A 20,900-nucleotide genomic window follows, 5' to 3' on the forward strand; every position below is an offset into this window, starting at 1 on the left:
TTCTGTTATTCCCGTTATTTGTGTTTCTGACATATCCACTGACGATGGGACAGACTGTGACCACCCCTCTGAGTTTAACTCTAGATCATTGGACTGAAGTGAAGAGAAGAGGTCGTGATCTGTCAGTAGAGGTTAAAAAAGGCCCATGGCAGACTTTCTGCTCCTCGGAGTGGCCTACTTTTAATGTCGGCTGGCCCTCAGGAGGAACCTTTGACTTATCTCTTATTTTTGCTATTAAAGAGATTGTTTTTCAGAGAGGACCGGGAGCCCATCTGGATCAACAACCTTACATCATAGTCTGGCAGGACCTGGTGCAGAATCCGCCCCCCTGGGTTCAGCCGTGGACTGCCACATCCAGGCCCCCATCTAATCCTCAGGTGCTCGCTGTCCAATCTTCCGGTCCCAGAAAAGGGGGCGACAGTTCGGACCCCCCTAAGAAGATCTACCCAGAAATCCAGACTGATCATCTTCTCCTCGACCCTCCACCCCCTCCTCCCCCATACCCTCCCGCCTTGGCTCCTGTCGGGGGGCAGGGAGGACCAGCATCGCCGGATCTGGCGATTGCCCCCTCTGCACCCCCGGGGGAACCTTCACTGGGGCCCACACAAGGTACCAGGAGTCACCGCCGGGGAGGAGTGTCTCCCGACACTACTGTTGCCCTACCCCTGAGGGCATACGGCCCCCCGCCGGTGGCAACAGATGAGGGACCACCTCCTCTCCAGCCCCTCCAGTACTGGCCATTTTCTTCCGCAGACCTGTATAACTGGAAAATTAATCACCCCCCTTTTTCAGAAGACCCCCAACGCCTGACTGGGCTGGTAGAGTCCCTGATGTTCTCTCATCAGCCCACATGGCATGACTGCCAGCAGCTCATACAGACTCTCTTCACTACTGAAGAGAGGGAGAGGATTTTACTAGAAGCTAGGAAGAATGTACTCGGGGCAGACGGGCATCCTACCCAGCTCCCCAACATCATCGAGGCTGCCTTTCCCCTCTCCAGACCAGACTGGGATTTCAACACGGAAGAAGGTAGGGAGCGACTGTCAGTCTATCGCCAGGCTCTAGTGGCTGGCCTCCGTGGGGCGGCAAGATGCCCCACTAATTTGGCTAAGGTAAGAGAAGTAATACAGGGGGCCACAGAACCCCCCTCTGTGTTTCTTGAGCGTCTAATGGAAGCTTTTAGGCGTTACACCCCATTTGACCCTGCCTCTGAAGGACAGAGGGCTTCCGTGGCTATGACTTTCATAGGGCAGTCAGCTGTAGACATTAAAAGAAAGCTGCAGAGAATCGAAGGATTGCAGGACTATACCTTGCAAGATTTAGTTAAGGAAGCTGAGAAAGTATACCATAAAAGAGAAACTGAGGAAGAAAAAGAGCAGAGAAAGGAGAAAGAGAGAGAAGAAAGGGAAAATAAGAGAGACCGAAGACAGGAGAAAAACTTAACACGGATTTTGGCCGCAGTAGTAGGGGAGAAGAGCCAGGAACAGACCCAAGGTAGAACTAAGAAGTCAGGTAGCCTGGGCAACCGCGTCCCGTTAGATAAAGATCAATGTGCCTACTGTAAGGAAAAGGGGCACTGGGCCAGGGAATGTCCTAAAAAAAAGAAGAAAGAACTCTCCAAGAAACTACTGGCCTTAGAGGAAGAAGAAGATTAGCGGGGACAGGGCTTGGAACCCCTCCCCGAGCCTAGGGTAATACTTAAGGTGGAGGGGAAGCCAGTTGAGTTCCTTGTAGACACCGGAGCTCAACACTCAGTCCTACTCGAACCATCAGGATCCTGGGTTGTAGGGGCCACAGGGCATCAGCAGTACTCATGGACTACCCGAAGATCAGTAGATCTGGGAGTGAGATGGGTAACCCACTCGTTCTTAATTATCCCTGAGTGCCCTGCGCCCCTCCTCAGGAGAGATTTACTCACCAAAACGGAAGCCCAAATCACTTTTACTCCTGATGGCCCAGAGGTAACCCAAAATAAGAGGGTAACAGCCCTGACCATGCGTTTAGAGGATGAACATAGACTCTTTGAAAAGCAGCGGGAAAAAGGGACTAGTCTCGTAAATGACTGGCTAGAAAAATATCCCGGGGCATGGGCCGAAACTGCTGGAATGGGACTGGCCGCAGAAAGGCCGCCTATAGTCATAGAACTCAAAGCCACTTCCACTCCAATGCGCCAATATCCTATGACTAAGGAAGCTCGGGAAGGAATTAAGCCTCACATTCAGCATCTCCTACAGCTGGGCATACTAGTAAAATGCCAGTCACCATGGAACACGCCCTTATTACCCGTCAAGAAACCCGGCACAGGAGACTATTGCCCTGTGCAGGACTTAAGAGAAGTAAACAAGTGGGCGCAAGACATCCACCCCACCGTGCCTAACCCTTATAATCTGTTAAGCTCTCTCCCTCCGAACCATATCTGGTACACTGTCCTGGATTTAAAGGATGCCTTCTTCTGCCTCCGACTACACTCCTCTAGCCAGAACATCTTCGCATTTGAATGGTGAGACCCGGACTCTGGAACAACGGGGCAATTGACATGGACCCGACTTCCACAGGGGTTTAAGAAATCCCCAACCATCTTTGATGAAGCCCTCCACCAAGACCTAGCTCACTTTCACGCCAGCCACCCTCAGGTAACGCTCCTACAATATGTAGATGACTTACTACTAGCTGGAACAACAAAAGAAGAGTGCCATCGGGGCACAGAACTGTTGCTAGAAGAACTAGCCCGCTTAGGATATCGAGCCTCCGTCAAAAAAGCCCAGATCTGCCAGAAAGAGGTAACGTACCTGGGTTACACCCTAAGAGGAGGGCAGAGATGGTTAACAGAAGCCAGGAAGCATACTGTGACTCAGATTCCAGTTCCCCGCTCACCCCGCCAGGTGCGAGAATTCTTAGGGACTGCGGGGTTCTGCCACTTATGGATACTGGGGTTTGCTACTCTGGCAGCTCCCCTCTACCCTTTGACCAAGGAAGGCACTCCCTTCGAGTGGGGTGCCAGCCAACAGCGGGCCTTTGACAACATTAAAAAGGAATTATTATCAGCCCCGGCCCTGGCTCTACCAGATGTAACAAAGCCCTTTGTCCTATACGTAGATGAGAAGAGAGGAGTGGCCCGAGGGGTGCTGACACAGCCTTTAGGGCCATGGAAAAGACCAGTAGCATACCTCTCCAAGAAATTGGACCCCGTCGCTGGTGGTTGGCCAGCCTGTCTGAGGTCTGTGGCGGCAGTAGCGGTACTGGTAAAAGATGCAGACAAATTAACTATGGGGCAGAAGTTGACAGTCATTGCCCCCCATGCTTTAGAAAGCATCATCAGACAGCCCCCTGACCGGTGGCTGTCTAATGCCCGCATGACACATTACCAGAGTCTCCTATTAAACGGAGACAGAGTCCAGTTTGGCCCGCCTATCATCCTCAGCCCAGCTACCCTATTACCTGATACCTCTGTCCAGAAAGATGTATTACACACATGCCAAGAAGTACTGGCTGAGGAAACTGGAACTCAGAAGGACCTCTGTGATCAGCCCCTGCCGGATGCCCAGCTGACCTGGTTCACTGATGGGAGCAGCTCCATAATAGAAGGTAAAAGGGTGGCTGGGCCGGCGGTAGTGGACGATAAGCAGACCATCTGGGCAAGTAGTCTGCCTGAAGGGACGTCGGCCCAGAAGGCCGAGCTGGTCGCCTTGACCCAGGCCTTACGTTTGGCAGAAGGGAAAAAAGTTAACATATACACCGATAGCAGGTATACTTTTGCTACAGCCCATGTTCATGGGGCCATTTACAGGCAGCGAGGATTGCTGACTTCAGCAGGAAAAGAAATTAAACACAAGGAAGAAATCCTAAGTCTACTGGAGGCTGTTCACCTCCCTAAGAAAGTGGCCATTATCCACTGCCATGGGCATCAGAAAGGGGGGTCCAGAGTTGCCGAGGGAAACCAAAGAGCCGACCGAGAAGCTAAGCTAGCAGCTCAAAGGCTCAACATCCTGCCGCTATATGAAAACATTTTAAGGCCTAGCCTTAAAGAAATAGCACCCCCCCTTGTCAAACACTTTAAATATTCGGAGCGGGATCTCGAGAGAATGAACAGATTAGGCCTCCACTTAGAATCCCCAGAGGGGATCTGAGAAACTCCGGAAAGAAAAATCATCCTCCCTGAGGAGCAGGCGATCACCTTTCTCAGACAACTTCATAAATTAACTCATTTGGGCCCCAAGCATCTAAGAACTATTGTTCAGTCCTCCCCATACTATATTATGGAATTAAGTAAACTCGTTGACGCAGTGCAGACCTTGCCAATTAGTAAACACCCAGCCTAGCACATTACCTCAGGGAAAACGACTCCGAGGAGATCGTCCTGGAAGCTACTGGGAAACAGATTTTACAGAGATTAAGCTGGTCAAATACGGATACAAGTACTTGCTGGTGTTCATAGATACTTTCTCAGGATGGGTCGAGGCTTTTCCTACAAAAAGGGAGATTGCTCAAGTTGTAGCCAAAATAATATTACAAGAAATTTTTCCAAGATTTGGGCTACCCAAGGTAATCGGATCCGACAACGGTCCCGCTTTTGTTGCCCAGGTTAATCAAGGTTTAGCCAAAATCCTGGGGCTTGAGTGGAAATTACATTGTGCTTATCGGCCCCAAAGCTCAGGGCAGGTAGAGAGGATGAATAGAACCCTAAAAGAGGCCATGACTAAATTATCCTTAGAGACTGGCATTACTGACTGGACAGTCCTCCTTCCCTTTGCCCTGTTCCATGTGCGCAACACCCCTAGCACTCTCAAGCTGACCCCCTTTGAAATCCTATATGGAGCTCACCCCTGCTCATTGCCATGCAGCACCTCCCTTCCCCAGAATCTTACTCCTCTCAATCTCTATACACCAGATTAAAAGCCCTTGAAACTGTGCAAAAGGAGGTGTGGAGCCGGCTGATCGAGGCCTACAAGCCCGGGGATCTGCAAATACCTCACCAGTTCCAGGTTGGAGATTCGGTGTACATCCGGCGCCACTGGACAGCCAACCTTGAACCACGGTGGAAAGGACCATACCTAGTACTGCTCACAATCCCGACGGCAATAAAAGTTGATGGCATCGCAGCCTGGATCCACGCGTCTCATGTCAAACCAGCACCGCCGCCAGACTCCGGGTGGAAAGTGGAAAAGACGGACAACCCCCTCAAGCTCCGCATTCGCCGCAGTAGCCCTGCTCCTGCTGATACAACTCCCGGTGATAAGTAGCTCCGGTCCCAACCCCCATTCCCCCCAGAGGTTAACCTGGCAGGTTCTCTCTCAGACTGGTGATGTAGTATGGAGTACTACAAAAGAAGACCCTCCTTGGACCTGGAGGCCGTCCCTCAACCCAGATATTTGCTCCTTAATAGCAGGGCTAGATAATTGGGATATCTCCGATGAGACCTTTGAAGAGGTTCCATCAAGCCTTGATCACCACTTAACAAAGCGCTCACTTACCCAAGGCTCCACATCCCAAGGCCAGTACGTTACAGACGCCCCTGGCTGTGGCAACTTGCCCGCCCAGCGCCGGATGCGACAAACGGAGTTGTATATCTGTCCCCGGGACGGGAGAACGAGAAGCCAAGCCAACAGATGTGGGGGGGTAGAAAATTTCTATTGTAAACAATGGGGATGTGAGACGACTGGGCAGGCCTTCTGGCACCCCTTCTCCTCTTGGGACTTAATAACCGTAAAGAGGAGCAGTACCGGGGCAGGGTCAAACCCCCTAAATATTTCCTTCACGGAGAGGGGGAAACAAGCCCGAGATTGGATAAAAGGAAGAACATGGGGATTCCGTTTCTATATGTCAGGGTGGGATAAAGGATTTACCTTCTTCATCAAATTAAAAATAGAGACCCCCGTCGCTGTCCAGATAGGACCCAACATCATACTCTCAGGACAGCAGCCGCCAGCTAGGCCGCCTATTTCTCCCCGTATGCCCCAGACTCCAGGGAGCACCCAATTTACTGAGGCCAGCACAGCCCCATCGCCTGCGAAACTGTCTCCCCAGGTAACATCCCCGGAGACTCCAAGCACCAGGCAGAGACTTCTTAACTTAATACAGGGAGCTTTCAATGTCCTCAATACTTCCAACCCTAATCTTACCGAATCTTGCTGGTTGTGTCTAGCCTCAGGCCCGCCCTATTATGAAGGGATCGCCTTCTCAGGTATCTTCCAAAATACCACCTCCCATAATTCCTGTGACTGGGGATCCAAGATTACCCTTACAGCAGTCTCTGGGCGAGGCATTTGCCTAGGCACGATCCCCAAAAATCACCAGCATCTGTGTAATCAGACCATTAAAAGCCCATCAACCACTACCAATTATTATCTAGTGCCCCCCAAAGGAGGATGGTGGGCTTGCAGCACTGGGCTAACCCCGTGCATTTCCTCATCAGTGTTTAACTCCACTGCAGACTACTGTATCCTCGTACAATTAATACCTAGAGTTATCTATCACGAGGCGAGTTCCTTCGAGGCAGAATTCGATCTCAGACCCTGTAGACAGAAGAGGGAACCAGTCTCTATTACCCCAGCTGTCCTGATGGGTATAGGGGTGGCGGCTGGAGTAGGAACAGGAACGGCTGCACTTGTCCAGACCCCACAGTATCTCGAAGAACTGAGAGCAGCCGTAGATGAGGACCTAAAAGCCATAGAACAATCGGTCACAAAATTAGAAGAGTCACTAACATCCTTATCAGAAGTAGTATTGCAGAATAGACGGGGACTCGATCTCCTGTTCCTAAAAGATAGAGGGTTATGCGCTGCACTAAGAGAAGAATGCTGTTTCTATGTAGATCACTCTGGTATGGTAAAAGACTCCATGTCTAAACTCAGGGAGAGACTAGAAAAAAGACAACGAGATCGGGAGGCCCATCGAGGGTGGTTTGAAAGTTGGTACAGCCGATCACCTTGGTTCACCACTCTCATTTCCAGTTTAATAGGCCCTCTTATTATACTGCTTCTAATTCTTACCTTTGGGCCCTACATTCTCAACCGTATAGTCACCTTCGTCCGAGAGAGAGTGAGTGCTGTACAAGTGTTAATGCTCAGACAGCATTACCAGTCTCTCCGCCGGGACGACAGCCATGAGAATGAATACATAGAGCCAGAAGTTCCATGATTAGAACTTCCCAAAAAAAAAAACAAATGGGGGAATGAAAGAAAATATTACCATGAGAATGTGACCACCTCTCACTCCCTGCCATAGGAATGTGACCACCTCTCACTCCCTACCATAGGAATGTGACCTTTTGTAACTGTTCCAGGAGATAGCCCCAGGAGCTGCAGCAAATGTTTACTATTAAGCAAATATTTGACTGTTAGTCTTGTCTTAAGACAGTTGAATAATGAACCAGAGTTCTTCTTATCTGGAGAGCCCCTGCTATGTCTACTCCCCCCTCCTACTTTATGGTTAAAGCCCCTGCTATGTCTGCTATTCCCGCCTACTTTGTAGTTTTTGCCTTTATAAGCTTGTAAAAACTGCTGTGCAGAGCTTGACTCCTCGGCTTCTAAAAGAGTTGTGGGTCAAGCTCCAGCATGTTGGAATAAAAATCCTCTTGCGTTTTGCATCAAGTGCCGTCTCTTGCGGTTGATTGGGGTCGTCAGAGCTCCGGGCAGAGTGGGGGGTCCTGCCCCAAGTCTTTCAATGACTTCTGGCTGTGTCCTCATCCTTGACTGGCAGGTAATGACTTTCTCACTGTGTCCTTGTCCTCAGTTTACAGATGATGGCTTTCTCACTGTGTCCTCATCTTTGGCTTTCTCGCTGTGTCCTCATCCTCAGCTGGAAGGTGATAGCTTTCTTGCCGTGTCCTCACATAGTCTTTGCTCTGCATGTCCAGTGCTGGTTCCCTTGTGTGTTGCAATCTCCTCTTCTTTGAAGGACTCAGTAAATTTGGGCAAGGGCTTTACCCTAATGTCCTCATTTTAATCACCGCTTTGAAGATCCTGTCTCAAAATATAGTCAAATTCTGAGGTTCTCATGGTAAGGGCTTCAGTACATAAATTTTGGAGGTATACAGGTCAGCTCATAACAGATCTTGACATATTTTTGTGAAAATTTAATTTTAAATGGCTAAACAGTTACAGAAAACATTTACTTTTACTTACAAATGTTTTCCTAAACAATTCCATCTATAGATCTACACATGACAAGTGAAATATGATCTTAATTTATCTACTTTGTTACCCTTGGCCTCTCAAGACAAAGGATATGCTTTTATACACACAGGTTTTTAAAGCAATAACTTCTTATACTTAAAAACCTTTATATAGATTGGGACACTTTTTTTAAAGTTAATTGCACAGCATATACCAACTTGTAAATACATGTTTTACATAGTATTACCCAGATATTCTAAATTAAACAATTTAATTTATAGAAAAAGAGTTATATGTTTAAAATCACAGAATTTTAAAAAATAGAAAATATGAAGAACTAGACCTAATGAGCATCAATTGTCATAAATTGTTGGCAATTTATGATGCAGCTTTTAACTGAGTACTTTTCAGCCTTTGTGAAGAATGAATGAAGTCATGTAAATTGACATGGAGAGAACTCAATAGCCTCTTGATAAGTAAAAACACAAAAACCAAGTTTCAAAATGGTATGCTGTTATGAACCTAGTCGTGAATGAAAATTAAAAAGTGATAACAGTTGCATCCTAGGTATTGTGGGTGCTAGTTTTGGGAAAGAAGAATTACAGATTTCTACCTCTTTACACAATTTTCCATTGGTACATTTAAAAAAATCATTGCTTTTGCAATTAATATTAAAGATTAAAATTTAAAAGTGACATACTTTGGTAATTCATGCTTGTAGGTATTTACCTGATTGGTTAGAAAACTTCAAATTGACTTTGGACAGGTTGGATGTGGAGAGAAGGGAACACTTTTACACTGCTGGTGGGACTGCAAACTAGTACAACCTTTCTGGAAGGAAGTATGGAGAAACCTCAAAGCACTCAAAATAGACCTCCCATTTGATCCTGCAATCCCATGACTGGGCATCTACCCAGAAGGAAAAAAATCCTTTTATCATAAGGACACTTGTACTAGACTGTTTATTGCAGCTCAATTTACAATCACCAAAATGTGGAAACAGCCTGGATGCCCACCAACCCAGGAATGGATTAACAAGCTGTGGTATATGTACACCATGGAATACTATTCAGCTATTAAAAAAAATGGAGACTTTACATCCTTCGTATTAACCTGGATGGAAGTGGAAGACATTATTCTTAGTGAAGCATCCCAAGAATGGAGAAGCATGAATCCTATGTACTCAATTTTGATATGAGGACAATTAATGACAATTAAGGTTATGGGGGGGAAGCAGAAAGAGGGACGGAGGGAGGAGGGTGGGGCCTTGGTGTGTGTCACACTTTATGGGGGCAAGACATGATTGCAAGAGGGACTTTTTCTCCGCATCCACGCCAACATCTCTGGTCTTGAGATTTTGTGATATAGGCTAGTCTCATTGGAGTTAGATGATATCTCAAAGTAGTTTTGATTTGCATTACTCTGATGATTAAAGATGATGAGCACTTTTTCATATGTCTGAAGGCCGTGCGCCTGTCTTCTTCAGAGAAGTTTCTCTTCAAATCCCTTGCCCAGCCTGCGATGGGATCCCTTGTTTTTTTCTTGCTGATGCGTTTGAGTTCTCTGTGGATTCTGGTTATTAAACCTTTGTCAGAGTTATACCCTGCAAATATCTTCTCCCATTCTGAGGGCTGTCTGCTTGCTCTGCTTACTGTGTTCTTAGCTGTGCAGAAGCTTTTTAGTTTGATCAAGTCCCAGTAGTGTATTTTTGAAGCTGCTTCAATTGCCTGGGGGGTTCTTCTCATGAAATACTCACCCAGACCAATTTCTTCAAGGGTTTTCCCTGCATTCTCCTCTAGTATTTTTGTAGTTTCATGTCTTAAGTTTAAATCTTTAATCCAATGAGAGTCTATCTTAGTTAATAGTGAAAGGTGTGGGTCCAATTTCAGTCTTCTACAGGTTGCCAGCCAGTTCACCCAGCACCATTTGTTAAATAGGGAATCTTTTCCCCACTGAAAAAAAAAAAAAAAAGAGGGACTTTACCTAACAATTGCAATCAGTGTAACCTGGCTTATTGTACCCTCAATGAATCCCCAACAATAAAAAAAAAAAAAAGAAAACTTCAAATTGCAGGTACATACTTAAAACTGCGTCATTTGTGGTCATCAAAAACTGGAAGCAGAGAAGAGGTCATTCAACAAGACTGAACATACACACTGTGGTACATTCATACAATGAAATATTCAGCAATAAAAATAATGTAGAAAATAAATGAGCTGTCAAGCCATTAGAAAATCTGGATAAAAATAAGAAAGTGCTGGGCAGAAAACATCAACAATGATGAGGTATGATCTCTCTCTCACAGACCACACCACCCCACACATACACCATAATCTTCCTTTGTTCCTTCTGAGAAAAATAGGAAATAACTTCCTACTCTCTGCGTTTTCTCCTTTTCTCCCTGTTTGCTTTCTTTCTTTCCTTCCTTGCTGTCAGCTTATCTGCTCCATTTTTCTTTCCGGATTCAAGCTCCTCTGCTTTCTCTTTTATCTTTTTCCCCATATCATTTTAAATTATTTAAAAAATCTAGGGAGTACAAATGTTTCTTGTTACATAGATGAATTTCACCATGCTGAAGTCAGGGTTTTCATTGTCCTCTTCATCAGAATAGTAGACATTGTACCCAACAGGTAGATTTTTATCCCTTCCCCTCTTCTTATAAGGTTTCCAGGGTCCCTTGTACCTTTTTGTGGTCACGGATAGCCCTTGTTCAGCTCCCAATTGTGAGAATATGTGATATTTATTTTTTCATTGCTGAGATACTTCACTTAGGACAATATCTTGAATTTGACTGTGATTTGTCTTGGCATAAAGTCTGGTCTCCATGCTCCATGCATTTTTATTTATTTATTTTTTATCTATCTATAAAGCAACACACCACTGTGGGACTGATACATCCATTATCCAGTTCAGCCTAACAAGTGAAAAAATCCATTCTGACAATAGGTTGCCTAGTCTGGGTTCAATCTGGGTATTTCAAATTATGTCCAGGAGAAATATGTGGTTGTGTGTGCTATCCGTTTCCGGGGTTTACCTGGGGCAAGCACACTAACTTTTCATGCTCTAGTACATTGCAGATAGCTACTTCAAATTATTTAACTATCTACTGTCCACTTCATTTATTAGGCACCAGCTGTAATTTGACTTCATAAATTAAGCTTCATCAATTAATTGAAAGTAGTTTTTGAGCACTTGTTAGACTCTGTAGAGATTCAAAAACAGTCATGAAATATATTACTAGATTTAAGGGAATTTAGAAAATTGTTGGGCAAGAAACCAACAATGCATTTGAGATAATCAGTAAGCAATTAAATTGCTAATTTTTTTCAGCATAGAACATACGCATGGTAATTAACTGATAGTAGAATTTTGGGTGAGTACAGTATTAGATTTCATGAAGTGGATAGGAATTAGCATGTGCCTAGCATAATAGGTAGGGCTTCTAGGATTTAGAGGAAAGGACATTCAATATAATTTAAAGTCACACATAATACAATCTTTTCTAAAAAGAACATTTATTCCAAGATGGAGGAGACTAGGGAATAGAGGAAAACAAAATTGGGGCAAGATTATGGAGGATGGTGAGAGTTTAACCCAAGAGCCCCTTCTATAATAATAACATAAAAGAATAAAATGAGCAAAAAAAAAAAAAAAAAAGCAGCAGGAAAGGAGAGCCTGGAGTTCGGCAGAGCATCTGGAAGTTTAGAAGTGAGGTAAAACTGATTTTAGTTTATGGTGACGGCTATGAGTAGGAAAAGATCATAATAATAATAACTGTCACAAAATGAGTAAATCTTGAAACAGAAGATTTGTCTGGGGCCTACCCCTGATTTGCTCTGATCTGGTGACATGTCCTACAGCAAACTATTTGTTTCTCTGGAATTTAGCTCAGATGAAAAACGATGTCTTCATTATAGTGTGCATTTTCTAAGGCTCCTCCTAGCTTGTCACTGGTAGGGTTGGTGACACATGTTGAAGAAAGTCTGTTCTATTGGACTTTGTGACATAAACAGGAGAAGAATGAAGCAGAGATAAGAAGCAACAATCACTCTACTATTTCTAGCCTACTTTTATTAATTTAGAATTCCAAACTTTATTTGAGAAAACTCTGTGAGTTTTTTGGGGGTTAGGTATAAGGCTAAACATTTTAAGCCTAGAACTGAAATACATGTTTGTTTAAGAAAGGTGATTTGCTTATCACAATGTTTGTATCTATGTGTGGTGTAAACATATTTTTGTAGTAAGCTGGGAATGAAAAGTTAGTGCTTTATTTTTTAAAAAATGAGTTAGATGGGCAGCGCCTGTGGCTCAGTGAGTAGGGCGCCAGCCCATATACTGAGAGTGGCAGGTTCAAACCTGGCCCTGGACAAACTGCAACAACAACGAAATAGCCGGGCGCTGTGGTGGCACTTGTAGTCCCAGCTACTCGGGAGGCTGAGGCAAGAGAATCGCCTAAGCCCAAGAGCTAGAGGTTGCTGTGAGCTGTGATGCTACAGCACTCTACCAAGGACAACAAAGTTAGACTCTGTCTCAAAAAAAAAAAAAAAAGAAAAAAGAAAAAATGAGTTAGAAAATAATGCAGTTTTCTAAGATTTTTGACAAAAGTTCTTCTGTTATACTCTGGAAATTAGTTGTGAATTTCAGCAAATCTGATTCCCTGCTGTTTGAAATGGGAACCCGGAGAGGAAGAAAGTCTGTCGAGAGAGTTGGTGAGCTCAGTGCTCTGATTAACAGGCATCCAGGTGTTAAATTTAATTGCCTACAGAACAGAAGGAAACGTTGCTTGTCGGCATTAGTCGCAGCCTTCCTAATCATGGTGGACGTCCACAGGACGAAGAAAAGGGGTGAGGTACATGTTGGAAACTTATCTGAAAAGTATTTATGGTAGAGATTTAATCATCGTTTTTTCCTCTTTCTAAACAAATTTTATTACAAAAGATTAATATATAAAGCAAAGAATAGATAGAAATATGCCTGAGTACACATTTTTACTATTCAATTTTGCAAAATTTGAAAATTTTTCATATTTACTTCTGATTTATTTCTTAAGAAGTAAAACTCTACAGATCAAAGTGAAACCTATGAAATACACATCACAATCTCATTCCTGTTTTTTCTTTTTTGCTGAAGGTAACACATATGCATAGCCATAAAAATATACAACATAATATTGCATGCTGTATATTCATAACTCCTTTTCTTTTTTCTTTTTCTTTCTTTCTTTCTTTTTTTTTTTTTTTTTTTTGAGACAGAGTCTCACTATGTCGCCACGGGTAGAGTGCCATGGCATCACAGCTCACTGCAACCTCAGACTCTTGGGCTTATGCGAATCTCCTGCCTCACCCTCCCAAGTAGCTGGGACTACAGGCTCCCACCACAAAGCCCGGCTATTTTTTTACTGCAGTTGTCATTGTTGTTTAGCAGGCCCAGGCCAGTTTCAAACCCACCAGCCTTGATGTATGTGGCTGGCACCATAACCACTTGTTACGGGCGCCAAGTCCATAACTCCTTTGCAATCAACATTTGCATAATTTATAAAACTAGGATCAATCTTCCATTTTAAGTAATATTTATGGAAATTATTTGTACAGATACAAAAATCTCTACTTTGTCACATATGAATATGCTGCCACTTTTTTATTCATTCTCTTTTTAATGCACATTTAAGTTGTTCTGTGTCAGGTGTGGGAAACCTACGGCCTTAAGGCAAAATGTGGCCTTCTGGGTCCTAAGTGCTGCCATTTGACTGAATCCAGATTTTGTAGAACGCATCATATTATTAAAAGGGGTGCACCAGATAATTTTGTCAATATTCTGGATAGTTATCTCTTTCATGCATTGATGGGCACTTGGGTTGATGCCACATCCTTGAGATTGTGAATTGTGCTGCAGTGAACATCCTAGGGCAATATTTTTTTCAGAATATTACAAGGGAGATATGAAGCTTTGCATGTCTTATTTGGTGTTTGAAAAAGACGAATGAATCTTGAAATTATCCCCACCTGAATGAACACTCCTGCTTATATCTCCCTGGAGACATAAGAGATCTGACCATTAAGTTCATGAACTCATCCTACAAAACGTGCTACCTCTCTCATTGCTGAATATCACTACTGTCACTAGATGGCCAAGGGGAGTAATAGTTTGAAGGCAGGTGAGCCAAGTGAAGTGATCGTCAGCAATGAGGCATGTAGCACTTGCTCTAGGATCAGTTCTCAAACTTAATTATCCGACCTCATCTACGTTCGGGCCTTCCTATATGTCCACAGGTGCAGAGAGTATTCTAAGAATACTTACTCTTCCACTTTCAGTATACTGACAAGTTGGTTTTCAAGGAGATTATATTAATTTATAATCCCACCAAAATGGTATATGATTCCCTGCTGCTTTGTGTCTTCACCATTAATTAAAATGCTCAGACGTTTAAATTTTGTCAACGTTCTGGATAGTTACCTCTTTCTAAGACATCACCTAGTTTAATTACACTTCCTAGTTATCAGTGGAATTTAAATATTTGTATGCATACATTGGCTATTCTGGTTTCCTCATCTATGAATTGCCTTTTTGTTGTCCTCGATAATTTTCTGTTGAATTAAATATTGTTTTCATACTAATTTGTAGCAACATTTAAAAATAATTTACTGATGCTTATCCTTCACTTATAATTGTCTTTTCATACATCTTTTATGACTTGATTTTAAAAACTTTTAATGCTTTCTTTTTTAAAAAATAAATGTTTTTTTTTTTAATTAAAGCTATTTCACTTAGAGATAATACTTTGGGGGGGGGACAGAGTTTTACTCTGTCACCAGATAAAGTGCTGTATCATCACAGCTCACAGCAACCTCAAATTCCTGGGCTCAGGCCGTCCTTTTTGCTTCAGTATCCCCAGTAGCTGGGACTACAGGTGCCCATACAACGCCCAGCTAGTGACATTTTTAACACAAAATTTAAATCATCAGGAAACAAAACATTGACAACCTCTGGCACCTTTGTCACCATAAAGGTATTTATGGAATAATTAATTAATCCTCGCTTCTACTTAGTCCTAATATGAACTTTTTCTTTTCTGACACACTTAAGACAGAAATTTTTTTTTTTTTTGGGGGGCCGGGGCTAGGTTTGAACCCACCACCTCCAGCATATGGGACCAGTGCCCTACTCCTTGAGCCACAGGCGCAGCCCTTAAGACAGAAATTTTAAAGAAGCTATCATTGTGGCAGAACTTTTTTTGTCTCTGAAATTATCTTAATTAAGCCTACAAATAAATAAAATCATTTATTTGATGATTTAGGGCTCTTTAGATTCCAAAACTTGGTATACAGTATAGGTGGTATTTACATAATAATTACTCCTTTGATAGAAATCATTTTAAAAGCATGCCCAAGGCCCTTAGTAAAATGTGTAAAATAAGTTGGTATATTAAATGAGCTACCTTACCTACTAAGCATATTTGAAATTAAGGTAAGAATTTTATCTTTTCTATGAGTGGTTTTTTATTTTTTTCTGACAGTATAAAAATGAGATTTCTCATTACTAGCAATTAGTAATTTCTCAATTCAGTCTCCATTCATTGATAGATTTTTTTTTTCCAGAATATTACAAGGGTACAAAGGTTTAGGTTACATGGATTGCTTTTGTACTGCTTGAGTCAAGGTCATAAATTTTCCCATCACTCAGACAGTGTACATCACACCTGCTAGATGAGATTTCACCTGTCAACTATTCCCCCCCTCCCATTTGCTTGACTTCCATTGAGTTTTACATCCTTCTGTGCATATGAGAGCTGACTGGTAAGTTCCAATTTAATAGTGAGGACATGTGGTGTTTGTTTTTTATCATTCTTGCAATACTTCACTTAGAAGAATGGTCTCCAGTTCTATTCAGATTGTTTCAAAAGGTATTAATTCATTTTTAATGGCTGAGTAGTACTCCATGGTATACATATGAGACATTTTATTTATCTGCTCATGAATTGATGGGCACTTGAGTTGATGCCACATCTTTGAGATTGTGAATTATGCTGCAGTGAACATTCTAGTGCAAGTGTCTTTTTGAGAAAATGACAGTTTTTCCTCTGTATAATACTAAATAGTGGTATTTTGGGATCAAATGTTTGGTCTACATGTAGTTCTGAGAAGAATTGCCATACTATTTTCCATAGAGTTTGTACTAGTTTACAGTCCCATCAACAATGTATAAGTGTTGGTGGGGCGCGGTGGCTCATGCTGTAATCCTAGCACTATGGGAGGCCGAGGCGGGTGGATTGCCTGAGCTCACGAGTTTTGAGACCAGTCTGAGCCAGAACAAGACCTCGTCTCTAAAAATAGCTGGGCATTGTGGCAGGCACCAATAGTCCCAGTTACGTGGTTGGGAGGCTGAGTTAAGAGAATCGCTTAAGCCCAAGAATTTGAGGTTGCTGTGAGCTGTGATGCCACAGCACTCTACTGAGGGCGACAAAGTGAAACTCTGTCTCAAAAACAAAAACAGTGTATAAGTGTCCTTCCTCTCCACATCCATGCCAGTGTCTATAGTTTTGGGACTTTTTGATAAAAACAATACTCACTGGGTTTAGATGATATATCAAGTTGGTTTTCATTTGCATTTCTCTGATGATTAGTAACGTTGAACATTTTTCATATGCTTGTTGGCCATTAGTCTATATCTTCTTTTAATGTTTTATGTTTTTTTTTTTATACAGAAATGTAAATGTATTCACATTTAATTTTTCTTTTAGGTGACCATACATTTCATGAATTCTTAAATATTCATGAATATTTAAGGAAATATTTATTCATGTTAAGGTCCTAAAATATTGTCTTATGCTTGTATAATTTAAAATATTGAAATTTAAATACTAAAAATGTAAGCCTTTCTTAAATACATTATTTTCAATATATGTTTAATATTTTATACAGAGATAATCAGTATTATTTACTAAGCAATATAGTATTTCCAACTAGATCTTAATACTACTATAATACTTTAATTAAAAATAAAAAATTTAAAATTTAAAATGTTATGCATGGGTACTCTTCCCTTTCTAGGGTCATTATTACATGTAAAATGATAATTAGTTACAATTAATCCTGCCACTTGTTGTTCTTCAAAATTATACTTTCCCCCAATAGCTATGTAAATTTATTTTGGAGGCTATACCAAAAATGAAATAACTTACTGAAATATTGATTATAATTGAATTAATAATACATATTAATTTGGAAATAGTTCGTATCTTTCTGACATTATTTCTTTTTTTTTTTTTTTTTGTAGAGACAGAGTCTCACTGTATGGCCCTCAGTAGAGTGCCGTGTCATCACACAGCTCACAGCAACCTTCAACTCCTGGGCTTAAGCGATTCTCTTGCCTCAGCCTCCCAAGTAGCTGGGCCTACAGGCGCCCGCCACAACGCCCAGCTATTTTTTGGTTGCAGTTCAGCCGGGACTGGGTTTGAATCCGTCACTCTCGGTATATGGGGCCGGTGCCTTACCGACTGAGCCACAGGCGCCGCCCTTTGTGACATTATTTCATCTTTGCTGTAAACATAATATGCATCTTCTTTTGTTGAGGTGTTTTCATGTTCTTGAAGAATAGCTTCATATCTCTCTTTAGATTTGTTCTTGGGCATCTCATAGTTGTGTTTATTTGGTAAATAGGAATTCATACTATTATTGTTATTATATTTTCTAATTGGCTATTCTTGACTTAAAAATGCTTATCATTATTAGATTATTGAGCTTTTACCAGGAAAACTGCTGAATGCACTAAATTTTATTGTCTTATCTTGACTTTTTAATAGAAATTCTATTTTACTCAGATAGAGATCATATTTATCTCTTTATTTCCAAGCATACGTTTCATTTCTCTTCATTCATCATGTGACCCTGGAAAGAATTTACAGGTTACATTGCATATGGCTCAGGATTTTCTGTGGGTCTGTCTATCTTCTGCAGACAAGGACTGTTTTACTTCTTTCTTTCTGTTATGTACGCCATTTTTTTCTTATATTATTATGCTTACTAGGTCTTGGGTTACAATGTTGAATAGGAAAAAGGAGACTGGACATATTTCATTTTTCCCAATCTGAGAGGGCATGAATTCAGTCTTTTCTGATTATTTCTGCTGTTAGTTACAAGAGTTTTAAAGATGCTCCCTATCTGTTAGAATGTCTGCTCCATACCTAGTTTCCCGAGAGCTTTTATATTACAAATGAATGTTGAATTTTGTCAAATGCTTCTTCTGCAATAAGCAGTTATGATCATATGATGTTTCCTCCTTAATTGGTTAATGTGGTGGATTACACAAACTGATTTTAAGATTCTAAGGCATCCTTATATACCTAGAATAACTTTAAATGGCCCAATATCTCTTTTGAAGATAAAGGACTTTATTAGAAACAGTCTTACATTGAAGAAAAATAAATGCAAAAAGTAAGTTGCTGGTTCCTAACAGGAAAAATGTTTTGATGATTGTATGATGAGAAACTGCTTAAATGCACATTACAGATCAAATATTTGGAGTTACAGTGTTAGTCTACACAGATGGGGGATTTTAACTTTATCGCCATAAAAAGATTTCAGATTGCGTTCATGGTTCTGTGTGCACATGATGCCAAATAAGCACAATAATGAATGAAGATTGATATTTCCTTAAGTCTACTCTGTTTAATTCTGCTGTCTGCTCTTCTATATTGCCTTGTGCCTAACTATACACAGTTTAGTGATACCTAGGAGTATAAAGTCATTGCCCATCAATAAAAATCATGAAGTTGCTTTAAAAACATAGGTATATATATTTTCTAGACTGTTGCTTTACAAGCATCTTTGTACAATGAGATAAAAATCCTTCTTGATCAACGTAGAATGAATTTGATCAAACATGGCTTTACTGATTAGCTAATGGGCTTATCGTTATATATTTAATGTCCTTGCAACTTTCTTTCTAGAGTTATTTCCTATTACTATCATCTCAATGATACTTTTACTCATATAGAGCAACACATTTCTTTCTTCCCAGAAAGAATGTGTCCTCTCTTCTCAGAGATGCTGAATCTCAGCTTTTCTGAAGATGCTTCCATCATGTCTACAGTCCTGATATATTTATCATCATGCATTAAAAAATACTGAAGCCTAGTGCTTCATTGTCTCATCATTTTATATACTTAAATGTGGCCTGTGTCTAGCTTTGACCTGACAAATTATTTTAAAATCTGGGGCGTAACTTAATTATTAATACTATTTAAAGCACTCTAGTGGATAGTAATCTGGTGACAAATCTGAGAACTAAAATTGGCCTAAAGTGCTTGCTCTTAAATTTTAGGATGTGCAAAAATCATCAGAAGTACTAGATAAAATGCAGCTTGCTGGGCTTAATTCTCAGAGTTTCAGATTTGGTAGACTTCTAGATGTGTGAGAGTCAACTATATGCATTTCTTACAAGCCCCCATGTGTTGCCAATGCTTCTTGTCTGGGGATCATAATTTACACAGTGACAGCAATGTATCTTTATCTTGTCTTAGTATTCCTGTTCCATTAGAAAACATAGAAATGAAAATACAGCATGGTAAAAGTGCATGGTAGCTATCTGTGATAATGATCACACCTTTAAAGCGATTAACTTTGGCATGGCGCTTTGCTATTTATAATGCAATTTTACATCAAACATATATTTTAACACAATTATATGAATTAGAAATTTTTCACGTATCTATTATTGTACAACAATAAATTGGAACTCATCAATACTGAATGGATTCTCCAAGGTTGCCTGTAAATAAGCTGCAGATTGAATTGTGAATCTAGGTCTTCTCACTACACAGTCTGCCCTTCATTTAATACACGACACCAAATGCTTTCAAATACAGTGTTTGAGCCTTCCAGCAATCTCATGAGATAAGATGGGCAAGCCTTATTTTCTTCATTGTATAGATGAAGAAGTCAATGCATAGAAAAATAACAATCTTCACCAAGCTAGTCAAGCTTTGGCTTCAACTGTTGTGACATTTTGGGCTACGATGTTTCTATGGCATTATCAATGTAGGAAGGTAGAGGGCAGTGAAAGCGTCTCAAGACAGGTACATACAATAGAGAAATGTATTGTGTTAAATAATCTAAAAGGAGCTTTTAGTAAATCTGCTTTTTCTTATCACCACCTGTTGGAAATTATATGCAATGTCAATACTCTTATTAGAGCAAAATTTTCAAAATGTCCCCAGATCCCTGATGCCACTACTCTGCTTCACAGGAAATACTACCCACCAGCAGAGTTAATAAGAACACAGGCAACCTTGGTGTGCACGCTACTGAAATGCATACACTTCGGGGACCATGGAGGAATTAAATAATAACAGTCCCTAACAACATGGGACAAATTTCAATGACCTAAAATATTACAGCAAATTTCAACTACCCTAACATATACAGCAACTAGTATATTATTTGTGAATATTGAATAATTTCTAGATTTTTGATCACAAAACATAGGTAAATATTAGATGTACACATACTCAGTGACCAACCATGTCATTCCTTTTGAGATCAGCCAGTGATGGGTCCCAGCACATTTATTCAGTTTACATGCAGACAGCAAAGCATGGAGTTGAACAGCCTCCTGGTCTCCCAGTCTAAACCTCATGAATATTTACATAACTGGATACATGAAACAGGAAACTAGCTAACAGAGATGACAGTGCAGCTGAGAAATAAAAATTGGTAGTCCTTGGAGTGAAATTCAAATAGAATAGAAAGTCATAGAAAAAGTATTTGACTCTGGCACTGTTAAAATTGC

The sequence above is a fragment of the Nycticebus coucang genome, chromosome 14, assembly GCF_027406575.1.
Source record: "Nycticebus coucang isolate mNycCou1 chromosome 14, mNycCou1.pri, whole genome shotgun sequence".
In the NCBI taxonomy this organism is placed as follows: Eukaryota; Metazoa; Chordata; class Mammalia; order Primates; family Lorisidae; genus Nycticebus; species Nycticebus coucang.